This window comes from Bison bison, unplaced genomic scaffold (genome assembly GCF_000754665.1).
Source record: "Bison bison bison isolate TAMUID 2011002044 unplaced genomic scaffold, Bison_UMD1.0 scf7180017860443, whole genome shotgun sequence".
In the NCBI taxonomy this organism is placed as follows: domain Eukaryota; kingdom Metazoa; phylum Chordata; class Mammalia; order Artiodactyla; family Bovidae; genus Bison; species Bison bison.
Genome location: NW_011491015.1, coordinates 1802153 through 1813929, shown reverse-complemented (window position 1 = coordinate 1813929; position 11777 = coordinate 1802153). Strand labels below are relative to the sequence as shown.

Genomic DNA, 11777 nt, shown 5'->3' with positions numbered 1-11777 from the left:
TAACTCCATTTGGCTGGGGGTTGGGGGGGATGGCTTCCCTGGTGGCTCAGATGGTAAAAAATAAAATCTGCCTGCAATACAGGAGACCCAGGTTTGATCCCTGGGTGGGGAAGATCCCCTGGAAGAGGGAATGGCTACCCACTGCGGTATTCTTGCCTGGAGAATCCCATGGACAGTGGAGCCTGGCGGGCTACAGTCCACAGGGTCACGAAGAGTCAGACAGCACTCAGTGACTAACACTCACTTTCCTCCACATTTTTTTAAACAGCAGGCTTAGCTGACAGAGCCCGGTAGCCTTCTCCACCAAGGTCAGGGGTGCCTCCCGCCGGCAGGGAACCTAGTACTCAGTCACTCAAGTGTGGAGTCAGTGGGACTGGGCATCAGTCCTGGCCCCTCTGCTCACCAGCTGCATGGCCATCAGTGGGACAGTCATCTTCTCCAGCCTCAGCTTTCTCATCTGTAAAACTGGATAATGATATGACCCACCTCCTGGAATCATCATGTATAATCATCATGAATAATCACTATGTCAATAGAGCCTGCAAGACCATCCCTGGATAAGTAAATAATAAGTGTTCTTTGGGTTGTAATGAATCTTCCCCCCATTCCGGAAGGTACCCCGCCTGGAGGCCACATTCCTCCCACGTGCCTGGGTACAAACTTGAGTGCTTCTTTGGGTACTGACCATGCTTCTCTTTATTCTGGCAGCAAGCAGCTCTCTTGTTCCTTTGTGATAGCTATCTTCATAGTTGTCTATTATACTATGAGCTGGTTAAGGGCATCTGCAGCCCTGAGATTAGAACCTGGCCCAGCTACTCTGTCTGGGGTTTTCAGTCCATCTAACACTAAGCACAGGCCCTAGGGCATGTAGTGAGTCTGATTCAGTGAACACGGCTCTGTCTGGGGAGTATGTGTGTGTGTACATTGTTAGTGTATCAGATGGAAATCTCTCTCTTAAGACTGGTCCTCTATACTTTTTTGTTGAATGTAATTCTTGTTGAGGAAATCATTTAACTTATATTGTTCTTGAAGTTTCTCTAATAAAAGAGACCTGCACCACATAAATTGTGAATTCAAAGAATCGTCTCAAGTCCTGTGAAAGGTACTAAACACAGACTATTAATAATAGTCAGGACTGATGCAAAAGATTTCTGGTAATACGTTTATAGCTCAGTCACTGAGTGAAAGAAAATTCTATTATCTGTGCCCAGTAGGGACAGAAAACCCTTGTTTTTCTGCAGTGGACCACTGAGCTATAGAGAAAAATCAATGGTGAGACTCATAAGTAGGAAGCAAATTTAGAGTTTTTTTTTTTTTTTTTAAAGAATAGGATCATAAAATATGACACATTCTCTTAGAATTAAGTGAACATAAGATTTCACTAAATATAAAGAATTAAAAAAAAAGATGCCTCTGTTGTACTTTAGGGCTATTTAGGAGAAAATGTAAGCAGGAGAAGAGAGAAAGCAAGAAACAGGGACTAGGGGGGGAAATGGTCTGAAAAAGATGCAAATAATGCAGAAGACAGAGGAAGTCTTAGAGACGCAGGTGAGTGAGGTCTTTCTAAGGAAAGAGGATCCACGACTCTGGGTCTCAGACAGAGTGATCAGAGGGAAGCGATGGTCTCTTATGAAAGACCCAGGTGCAGAGAGGGCTGGCGGATGCTGCTTCTAGGAAAGGTACGGCCGTGTTGCACATTCGCAACCTCAGGCATAACTGCAGTCACAGTCACATTGTACAGCATGTTTCCTTCTCATTTTGACCATGTGGCAAGATTTAAAGGATTAATCATCACCTCTGTATTACAGACCAGGAAAGGGGGGTTGCAGGCGTGTTAAATGCATGACCACTTCAAAATCCCTCATGTCTTCCATCCACCCTTCTTCTCATCCTTTTCCAAAACATGCTGATGCCTGTGGCATGGGCTGGAGGCCAGAGGCATGTCTGCACCACAGTTTCTCTGTGTAATTCTTATTCTGTTTTTTTTTTAAAGAATTTTATTGTTGTAAATTTACACCCATTTATTATGTGGCCATAAAAGGGGCTAATTCATCCCATCAGAAATAAAGTGACATAGGGCTTCCCTGGTGGCCCATTGACTAAGACTCCACACTCCCAATGCAAGGGGCCCGAGTTCAGTCCCCAGGCAGGGAACTAGATCCTGCATGTCGCAAATAAGGGTTTGTGTGCTGCAAGGAAGATCGCAGATCCCTTGTGCCACAACTAACACCTGGCATAGCCAAATACATACTTTTTTTAAAGGCAGCATTAAAAAAGAAGTAATAAAGCAACATTGGCTGTTTGTCTTCCCTGGCTGACCCGTGAGGCGGGTGGGCAGTCTGTCTGCCACCAGGGCAATTCCAGGGCTCACTGTTGTGCTGTCCTCTGATACCTGGTTCTGCAAACCTCAGATCCTGGAATTCACAAGTCACTACCTTGTGTGTGCTATTTCCCCTGTGCCCTAAATGACTCACTCCAAGGAGCTGCTGTTCAGGTGAAAACAGAACCACGCAACGTGCCTCCTCACCTGATGCACTTACTGCTGCTGCTTCGTCGTAGGGAGACACTGTCCGAGCTTTTGAGGTTGGGCCCCTTCCTGCCTTTGCTGTGAGACACATCCTGGCCCATCAGACAAGCAATTGATATGGGCTTGAAAATTCCTTCCACAGGCTTAGAAAACAAACTTGCATTGAAGTTGTGCTTTTCCATGTCAGCAGCAGGAGCACTTTGCAAGCTTGTTGTAAACGGCCAGCATTGTTATTGCCAGACGCGGAAATAAGGCAGTTTCCCGTAGTGGATGGTGGAGAAGCCAGCAGGACTTTGGCAATCTGTGGCCTGAGACCAAGTCCAGCCATAGCTTATTTTCATTAATAAAGTTTTCTTGGAATGCAGCCGTGGCCATCAGTTACGTACTGCCCAGGGATGCTGCTTGGGCACTCAGATGGCAGAGTAGAAGAGTCGCTATAGAGACCGAGTGGTCCAGATGCTGAAAATATTTACTACCTGGTTCTTCATGGAAGAAGTGTGCTCATCCCTGTTCAGGAGCTCGGGGCCTTTCTTTGACTGCGGTTTAACGTGAGGTTGACAGCCAGACTGTTTCTGCGTCTGCTCTCAGCATCACCGGGCCCCGCTGCTGGGCATGTGGTTTGCAAGTACAGCTCACACTCCCCGGGGGGCACGGTTGCTGGACTGTAGTGTCCTGTGCCCCTTGGAGTAGAAGGGCTTCCAGGTGTAGCTTCTGTGTACTTGTGGGCTCTCCCCACCCTTCTCAGCCCTCATGTGGGCTCCAGATTGAGCTGGAGAGACTCCCCGAGTTCCTCCTGGGCCCCATCTTCCTGGACCCAGACTGTCAGCTGTGGCTCTGCTGCTGTTTGCTCCCGAGACACCCCACACCGGCACCCTTCTCTCTGGGCCTGACAGCGCGTGCCTGCGGAAGCCTCACTTCTCTCCAGCACCGCTGAAATCATCGCCAGGGCAGTTTTTCCTCCCTCCATCCCACGCCCCGCTGCCAGGATAGTGTCTCCGAGGGATGGCTCCTGCTCAAGAACCTCCCTTGGCTCCCCAGTGACCTCCAGATCAACCTCAGCCTGGTCTTCAAGGCTGTTTCATCTCCCCACAGGGCTCTTGTAACTGAAAGTGGGGTCCACCTGGTTGTCATTCAAAAGCCGATAAAGAGGCCAGGTTGGTGGAAAGGAAAGTTTGTTTTATTGTGGATGCCAGCAACTGAGGGTAGTGGTGGGGGGTGGATGCCTGTTCAAAGGCCGATTCCCGCCCCCCCACCCTACCAACAATCAAAGGCTTTTTTATAGGCTGAGGGAGGGGGCTACCTGCAGAAACAGCACAGTCAGTTCTGACAGTCACCTGGCAGTTGCCATCGGTGATCTGACCAGCGTCATCTTGATTGTTTTAAGTGCAGTTAGTCTTCAGTTCCAGGGTCAGCTTGTTCCCATTTCCTCGAGGCCAGTTCTTGGAATTGTGGCAGCTCATGTCATAGCTACAGTCTGGTCATCATGCAGTTAACTCCTTCCATGTGGCGGGGGTTTCAGTATCCATTAGACAGCTCACAGGATATGGTTCAGAATATTATCTACAGCCCTTGAGAAGGAACTGAAGACCTTTGCCTTTCCTTCTCCAGGGGATCTTCCCAACCCAGGGAGCTAACCCGGGTCTCCTGCATTGCAGGCAGATTCTTTACCATCTGAGCCACCAGGGTATCCCCACTTACAGACTAAGCCATTATTATTTGGTCTCCTTTACCTGTTCGTCTTTGCTTCTGCATTTTCTCACTTCTCTGATTGGACTTATTCTTCGGCTAAAGCTTTTCTACAGACAGAGGCAGGCTGAGGACACGGCGGGGAGGGACCATGGTGTCCTGCTCCCTTTCCCCCAGGCTGGTCTGAGCTCGCCCTCCTCAGTGCCTCCCCCACCGCAGTGATCTTCACTCTTAGAAAACTGTGCCTCACCACGCCCCCCCCATCGCCCATGTATTAAAATCCAACTTATTCTTGTTGCATCCCAGATCGATCTTCCTCCACTTGCAGCCAGAGGTGTGTTCTCATATCCCTTGAGCCTCCTGCCACTCTAATGCATGACCCTACAAGGCCAGCTGTATTGTTAGGACCCTTTCTTTCTCCTCTCCCCCAGGTCTTAAACCCCCACAGGGCAGGGATTCCTTCTCAGCCTTAGTCATGTTCCTTGTACTTCCCACCCCAAGCAGGCTTTCTGTGTGGCTCTATTTGGAAGTCACATGGCGCATGCACACCATGGATGTGGGTACCAGCGGCGGTGAATCCTGACCTCATGGTACTCTTATTGTTAGCCTTGCTGCACAGGTGTGGAGACAGCGCAGAAAAATCCACGTGGCCAAGTGCTGTCAAAGCCAGATTTGAGTTGGAGGCCCCGGTGCTCCACCCCAGAGGGCCAGGGCGCGCTGTTGTGAGCACCCTGCACTTGGGCCCTGGCATCCACGCACACTCCCCCACCTGCCTGTGTATTAGCATCACCTGGGAGCTTTCACAGACTCCCTCCTGGGTCCCGGCCTCACACATTATATCTCAGTCCCTGTGGGGGTGGGGTAGGGGGCAGTGCTGGTGTGTTTTCCAGGTGATTCTAGTCTAGTCTGCACCCCCTACTCCAGAATAAGAAAATGGACAGGTTGGGGGAGGGCTCACGCAGGCAAGCCTGAGCTTCAGCTGCTGCTCCAGGAGCTCGGCTGTGTGTTCTGTGACCCCCTGGTAAAACTGGCCCTTTCAGAGGTGAGAAAAGACCCATCTGTCCATGGTCTCCTGTCTCAGGGCATTTCTGACTACTCTTTGCGACCCCATGGACTGCAGCCTGCCAGGCTCCTCTGACCATGGGAAGCTGGACATACCCTCATAACCCAGGGAAGCTGAAGGTCTCCCTTTGGGGCTGGGCTCCCTGCATGGGGCAAGTGCCCCCCAGTGTGCACCTCAGACTCCCTAAGAGGTGAGCCTCCCCAGATGCAACCCAGCTTTCCCACAGGAGGAGGAGAGACTGGATGTGAGCCAGAAGTGAGGGAGGGCTTTCAATTGGCATCTCTTTAAAAAAAGCAGGGGCTTCTCTGGTGGCTCAATGGTAAAGAATCCACCTGCCAAACAGGAGATGCAGGTTCACTCCCTGGGTTGGGAAGATCCCCCAGAGGAGGAAATGGTAACCCACTCCAGTATTCTTGTCCAGAATCCCATGGACAGAGGAGTCTGGCAGGCTGAAGTCTATGGGGTCACAAAGAGTAGGACATGACTTAGTGACTAAACAGCAGCCACAAAAAGCAAGCTTTTTAATCTTGAGGGGAGACAGGCTTATTGAGGATGGAGAGCCCAGTGGAGCAGTATTTCCAAAGTCTGGTCCACAGATCAGCAGTATCCACATCATCTGGGAGCTAGTTAGAAATGTAAATTCCCAGATGCATCCCAGATGCTCTGAGTCAGAGGTGACTCTGAGCTTGGGCTCCAGCAGTCCCATACCCTCCGGGTGATTTTGCTCCTAATGAAGGTTGAGAACTGTTGCTCTCTATTGATGGTAAGTATCTGTGTGGACAGGCTTCCCTGTCCACACAGGGAAGAAAAGAATTTGCCTGCAATGTGGGAGACACAGGTTCAATCCCTGTGTCGGAAGAAGGAAAATCCATGGAGAAGGAAATGTCAACCCACTCCAGCATTCTTGCTTTAGAACCCCACGAACAGAGGAGCCCAGCAGGCTACAGTCCGTGGGGTTGCAAAGAGTCAGACTTGACTAAGCAACTAACACTTTCACTTTTCACTTTCACGTGTGTGGGACACTTGGAGTGTCGGTGGTGTTCATACCTCCCCCACGCTGGGCACCAGAGGTTTACCGCCCCAACCCAGGGTTTTTTTTTAATAAAACCTCAGACTCCTGGGCCTCATCTCAGGATTTGGGAATCTATATTTTTAACCAGTGCTCCAGGATATTCTGAAATTCAAGTGTATTTTTTTGTTTTTAAATTGGGATAGCAGAAACCTGATAAATATTGTGTTCTTTTAATAATCACTTTGTATCTACTTGGTGCAGGGTGAGGACACCTCCTCTTTTCCTCCTGGAGCTTCCTTCATCTCTAATTATCAAGACATTGCCATCAGTCCTGTTAGCTGTTAAGTAGAGACAGCCATCGCTGCTGGCAGGCATCTTCCTCATTGTTGGATTATTCATTGCCACCTATGAGCCACAAGTGGGTTTATGGCCTTGTGCATACTTAATTAGTTGAACTTCTCCAAATTATGGTTTAAATAAGTGAAGACATTAGCCTCTGACATAATTGGGCCACAAAGCATCTTTTCAGAATATCTGTGTAGCTTAACTCTAGATTCAAAGAGGTGTCCGTGAAGCTTTGAAGAGGTCACAGGGTCAAGGAGGTCAGGACCCTACTACTCCTATTCTTGCAGGAGTGGGGGCCCCCTTCCAGGACTGGAGAGAGGGCTGTTGTCTAACACTTGGACATGAATTGTCCTAGGAGACACACGTGCTGACAGAGCAAGAGACTTTATTGGGAAGGGGCGCCCAGGTGGCGAGCAGGAGGTAAGGGAACTCAGGAGAACTGCCCTGCCACGCGGCTCCCTGTCTCAGGTTCCATGGTGATGGGGTTAGTTTCCAGGTTGTCTCTGGCCCCTCATTCTGACTCAGGGTCTTTCGTGCAGCCCTCAGCCAGGATGGGTTCCGGTGAGGAGGATCCTGGGAGGTGGGTAGGATGTGTGGGACCTTCTGGAATTCTTCCTCTTGGTAGTGGCTCATTGGTCCGGTGTTCCTTGCCAGGACCTCCTGTCGCAAGGTAACTCATGCAGAGGGTCGCTGTGGTGCCTGGCCAGGGTGGACGGTTTCGGCCAGTGTTTCCCCTCCTACTGTCTCCCCTGTGGGTTGCTCTGCAAGGAGCAGGTTTGAGGCAGGACAAGAGTCACAGGCATGGGCCCCCGCGTGCTCTAGAAGAGCAGGTTCTTTTTTGTTTGGCCCACAGCTGCCTCTCGCCTTGCCACCCTATGTCATCATTATCGTCCACGCCTGTGTGATGTGTTATGACAGGGCACACCTGCTAGAACGGAGCGGCGCTCACATTTCAGATCTGCTCCCAGGGACGATGTCACAAAGCCTCGTGGCAGAAACGGATTACCCCTTCTGCTTATGCCTGCCTGTCCTTCCTCCCAATGGCTATTGCCCTCTCCTCCCCAGGTGGAGGTCACCAGGCTGCAGACCCGCCAGCCTGCTCGAGGGCCACCCAGGAGATGCTGCCCACACATGTCCACTTCTGTTACTGCCTTCTATTATTTTAGTTAATTTTTAAATTTGTGGCTGTGCTGGGTCTTGGTTGCTGTGCGGGCTTTTTCTCTAGCTGCGGTGAGTGGGGAGTGCTCTCTGATTGCAGTGCACGGGCTTCTCACTGCGGTGGCTTCTCGTTGCAGAGCACGGGCTCCAGGGTGCATGGGCTCAGCTGTGGCAGCTCCCAGGCTCTAGAGCACAGGCTCCATAGTCGTGGCCCACCAGCTTAGTTGCTCTGTGGCATGTGGGATCTTTCCAGATCAGGGATCAAACCTGTGTCTCTTGCATTGGTAGGCAGATTCCTTACCACTGAGCCACCTGGGAAGCCCGTTACAAAGGAAAGAAGGGGCTAAATGAAACCTTCCTTTTCACTCGTCCATATCTTTGGCCAAGATCTCTGGGAGCATTTGAGAGCCATTTTAATGAGACCAGGAATCATGAAACTTCTTTTCTCGACCATGGCCACTACTTGGTGCTTGAAAAACAATCTAACTTATAGCTCAAGCTGCACGAGTTGTGAGCTGGCCTTGATTTGAGTAGAAAGACAACAGAAACAGGAATCAGAATCGGAATGCTGATGAAGGAGGGCGACACAGCTGTCCTGTCCTTAGTCATGAACAGGGACCTGCACAGCCCTGGGCCCTGCTCTGCAGGGCACACCCCAGGCCCAGGGCTGACAGAAAGGCTGTGGTAGTTTGTGTTGTTGCCTTGGTGCTGTGCTAACCCAGGTAGAAGCATCCAGAGGGCTTTAACAAAATCCCAGCTCCCTGGCTTGGAAACTCACAGAGGGACCTGGCATCTAAAATATTTAAGTGCTTCCTGGGTGCATCCAATCTGAAGGTAGCATTGGAAACCCCTGGGCTAAAGGAGTCTTTTTAAATGTGTGGGGTTGAAAGGCTAACAGGAATGTCTGGGCTACTGTTATGTTTTTTTTTTTAATAATAAAGGTAAATAGCATAGAGCAGGGGCCCCCCAGCCTCTGGCATCTAATGACAGCTGATCTGAGGTGGAGCTGATGTAATAATAGAAATGAAGTGCATAATAAATGTGATGTGCTTGAATCATCCTGAAGCCATGGCCCCAGCCCTTCCACAAAACCAGTCCCTGGTGCGGAAAAGGTTGGATGCGGGTGGAATGCAGGTATGTTAACAAGCACAGGTGTGTGTGTGTGGACATTGCAGAGAGCCTGTGCATATGGGATGCTGACACCTGTGCACATATTTAGACATTTGGAGGAAGGCTAGAGCCACTGACTCTTATTCCTCCCTTAGCAGCACATGCTCAAGCACTCAGAGGCAGCCCACTCTCCCTAAAGATGTTATTCTGCCTCTAGGACACTTCTCAGATATTCTTGTTCATTTCCATTGCCACGGTACTGACCTTTTCTTCTCCCTTGTCTCAATAACAAATAGCCCAGCCTCTTTTTCTGCTGGGGTTTACTTCTGCAGTCCCCATTCAATCCATCCTCCACACGCCGACCACACCTGAGTCACCCTCGTGTTTTTAGCGCTTTGCTGGTCCCAACATGTGCGTGCTGCACACTAAGTCACCCCAGCCATGTCCAACTCTTTGCGACCCTATGCACTATAGCCTGCCAGGCTCCTCTGTCCATGGGATTCTCCAGGCAAGACTACTGAAGTGGGTTGCCATGCCCTCCTCCAGAGGATCTTCCCAACCCAGGGATCAAACCCACATCTCCTACGTCTTCCTGCATTGGCAGGTGGGTTCTTTACCACTAGCGCCACCTGGGCAGCCCCAAGGATAAATGGTGACCATGGTTGCGGATGGCCCTTACCTAGCATTTATTCATACAAGTGTTTACTCCTGGCACCAGCTCTCAGAGGCATCACCCTTATCCCCATTTTACAGACGGGACAGTGAAAGCATGGGGTGCCTTTGCCCAAGGTGATTGAGAGTCACAGATGGTCCCCGAGCTTTAGTTCTGCACCCCTCTTCCCCGCCTCTCTGGACGCTCTCCGGACATGTAGGGAAAGGCTACTCTGTGCTAATGGACTTTTCATACTGCTGTGTCTAATCTTCACATCCATCCTGCCTGGTAGGCATTATTATTCCTGTTCCAAAGAAATCAAGGCTTGAAGAGGTTAAGTAACTTGATCAAAGTCCTGAAGCTAATTAAGGAGATCCTAGGTGGGATTCCAGCCAGCTGCCCCTCGCTCCAGGCTCTGCGTTCTTTTCACCACACTGCCTGGGATTGTCTGATTCCTCTAGGGTGGCTTCTGTGACTCCGTATAGTCTGTTTACCAACCTACCTTTCCACTCCATATGTTCCATTCCATCATGCAGTCATGCCACCCGGCATCTGCTCACCCAGTTGCTTTTGCCTGGAGTGTTCTTCCCTGCCCAACTAGGGCTCCCATGACAGGGACTCCTGTACGGCTGATAATACCCTGTGTGGAAACTGCACACCGCAGGACAGGGAGGCTGTTTGCGTTTTCTCTGAAGGAACCCTAAAATAATGCATCTCCTCTTCACCCTCCTGTGTGATTTTGCATCATGAATGTAGCTTGTACCCAGCACACACGTCTACCTTCCTGCTAGGGGGGCTTCTTGAGGCCAGGTGTCATCCCTTCCTCCTGTTTCCTTTGCTTCTATTTTTGTTGGAGTATAGTCGCTTTACAATGCTGTTAGTCTCTGCTGTACGGGGTGAATCAGCTATATGGATACACATATCCCCTTTTTGGATTCCCTTCCCATTCAGGTCACCACAGAGCACTGAGTCCTGTCCTCCTGTTTCTGTCTTTTGTGTCCTGGGCATTGTGAAGCCAACAGCAGATATTCAGTAGATATTTGTTAAACAAATGAGGGGCAGACAGGGATGCAAAGGTGGGGAAAGTCATCAAACTGTTTGACCCAAGGAAACTCGATACAGCTGGAGTGCACAGAACAGTCAGGAAAATATTTACCTGATGGCCTTGAGAGAAATGTCCAGTGTTTGGAAATTTCCAGAAGGAAGTGAAGAGCTAATGATTATCCTACTGAGCTAATCTGGCTTGTCCATTTTGCCTACCCCAGGTTTTTTTCTCTTTGTAATTTTATTTCCTTCAATATGCTTTGCTAATTACCTCCTGGTAAAAAGCCCAAGAGTCCTATACCTCCAGCATGGACTTGAGAGATAAGATGTAGTTGGGAGACAGTCTGTGAAAGATGTGCCTTTTAAGACTTTCACCGGACTCCTGCAGAAAGGAAAGGCTACCCACTCCAATATTCTGGCCTGGAGAATTCCATGGACTGTATAGTTTATTGGGGTCACAAAGAGTCTGACACGACTGAGCGACTTGCACTTTCACAAGCCCTAAACGGGGCGGCTGTGGGATGGGGGAGGTGGTTCTTATGCCTAGAGGCAGAATCTTGCAGGATGGAAACAGATGCCAAGAAAACTTCTTTGCCCATGGGGAAGTTAATTCTTTAACCATTTAATTAGGGTTAATGTTAATGTTAGTCGCTCAGTCGTATCCGACTCTGTCGAACCCCCCTGGACTGTAGCCTGCCAGGCTCCTCTGTCAATGGAATTCTCCAGGCAAGAATACTGGAGTGGGTAGCCGTTTCCTCCCCCAGGGATCTTCCGGACCCAGGGATCGAACCCAGGTCTCCTGCATCGCAGGCAGATTCTTTACCGTCTGAGCCCCCAGGAATGAACAGTTAGCATAACGAGTAGACGGTTTTTGGACTCAAGGTGTAAAGCACTTGTCTGCTGCTGCTGCTAAATCGCTTCAGTTTTGTCCGACTCTCTGCGACCCCATAGACGGCAGCCCACCAGGCTCCCCGGTCCCTGGGACTCTCCAGGCAAGAACACTGGAGTGGGTTGCTATTTCCTTCTCCAATGCGTGAAAGTGAAGTCGCTCAGTCATGTCTGACTCTTAGCGACCCCATGGACTGCAGCCCACCAGGCTCCTCTGTCCATGGGATTCCCCAGGCAAGAGTACTGGAGTGGGGTGCCATCGCCTTCTCCGGAAGCACTTGGCACAGGTGGT

General features: G+C 50.2%; 1 protein-coding gene across 1 annotated transcript in view; it reads left to right on the top strand.

Annotated features, from left to right (window-relative positions):
* Positions 1–11777, top strand: part of SLCO3A1 (solute carrier organic anion transporter family, member 3A1) — a 301013-nt gene that overhangs the window by 1217 nt on the left and 288019 nt on the right. The window lies entirely within an intron of this gene.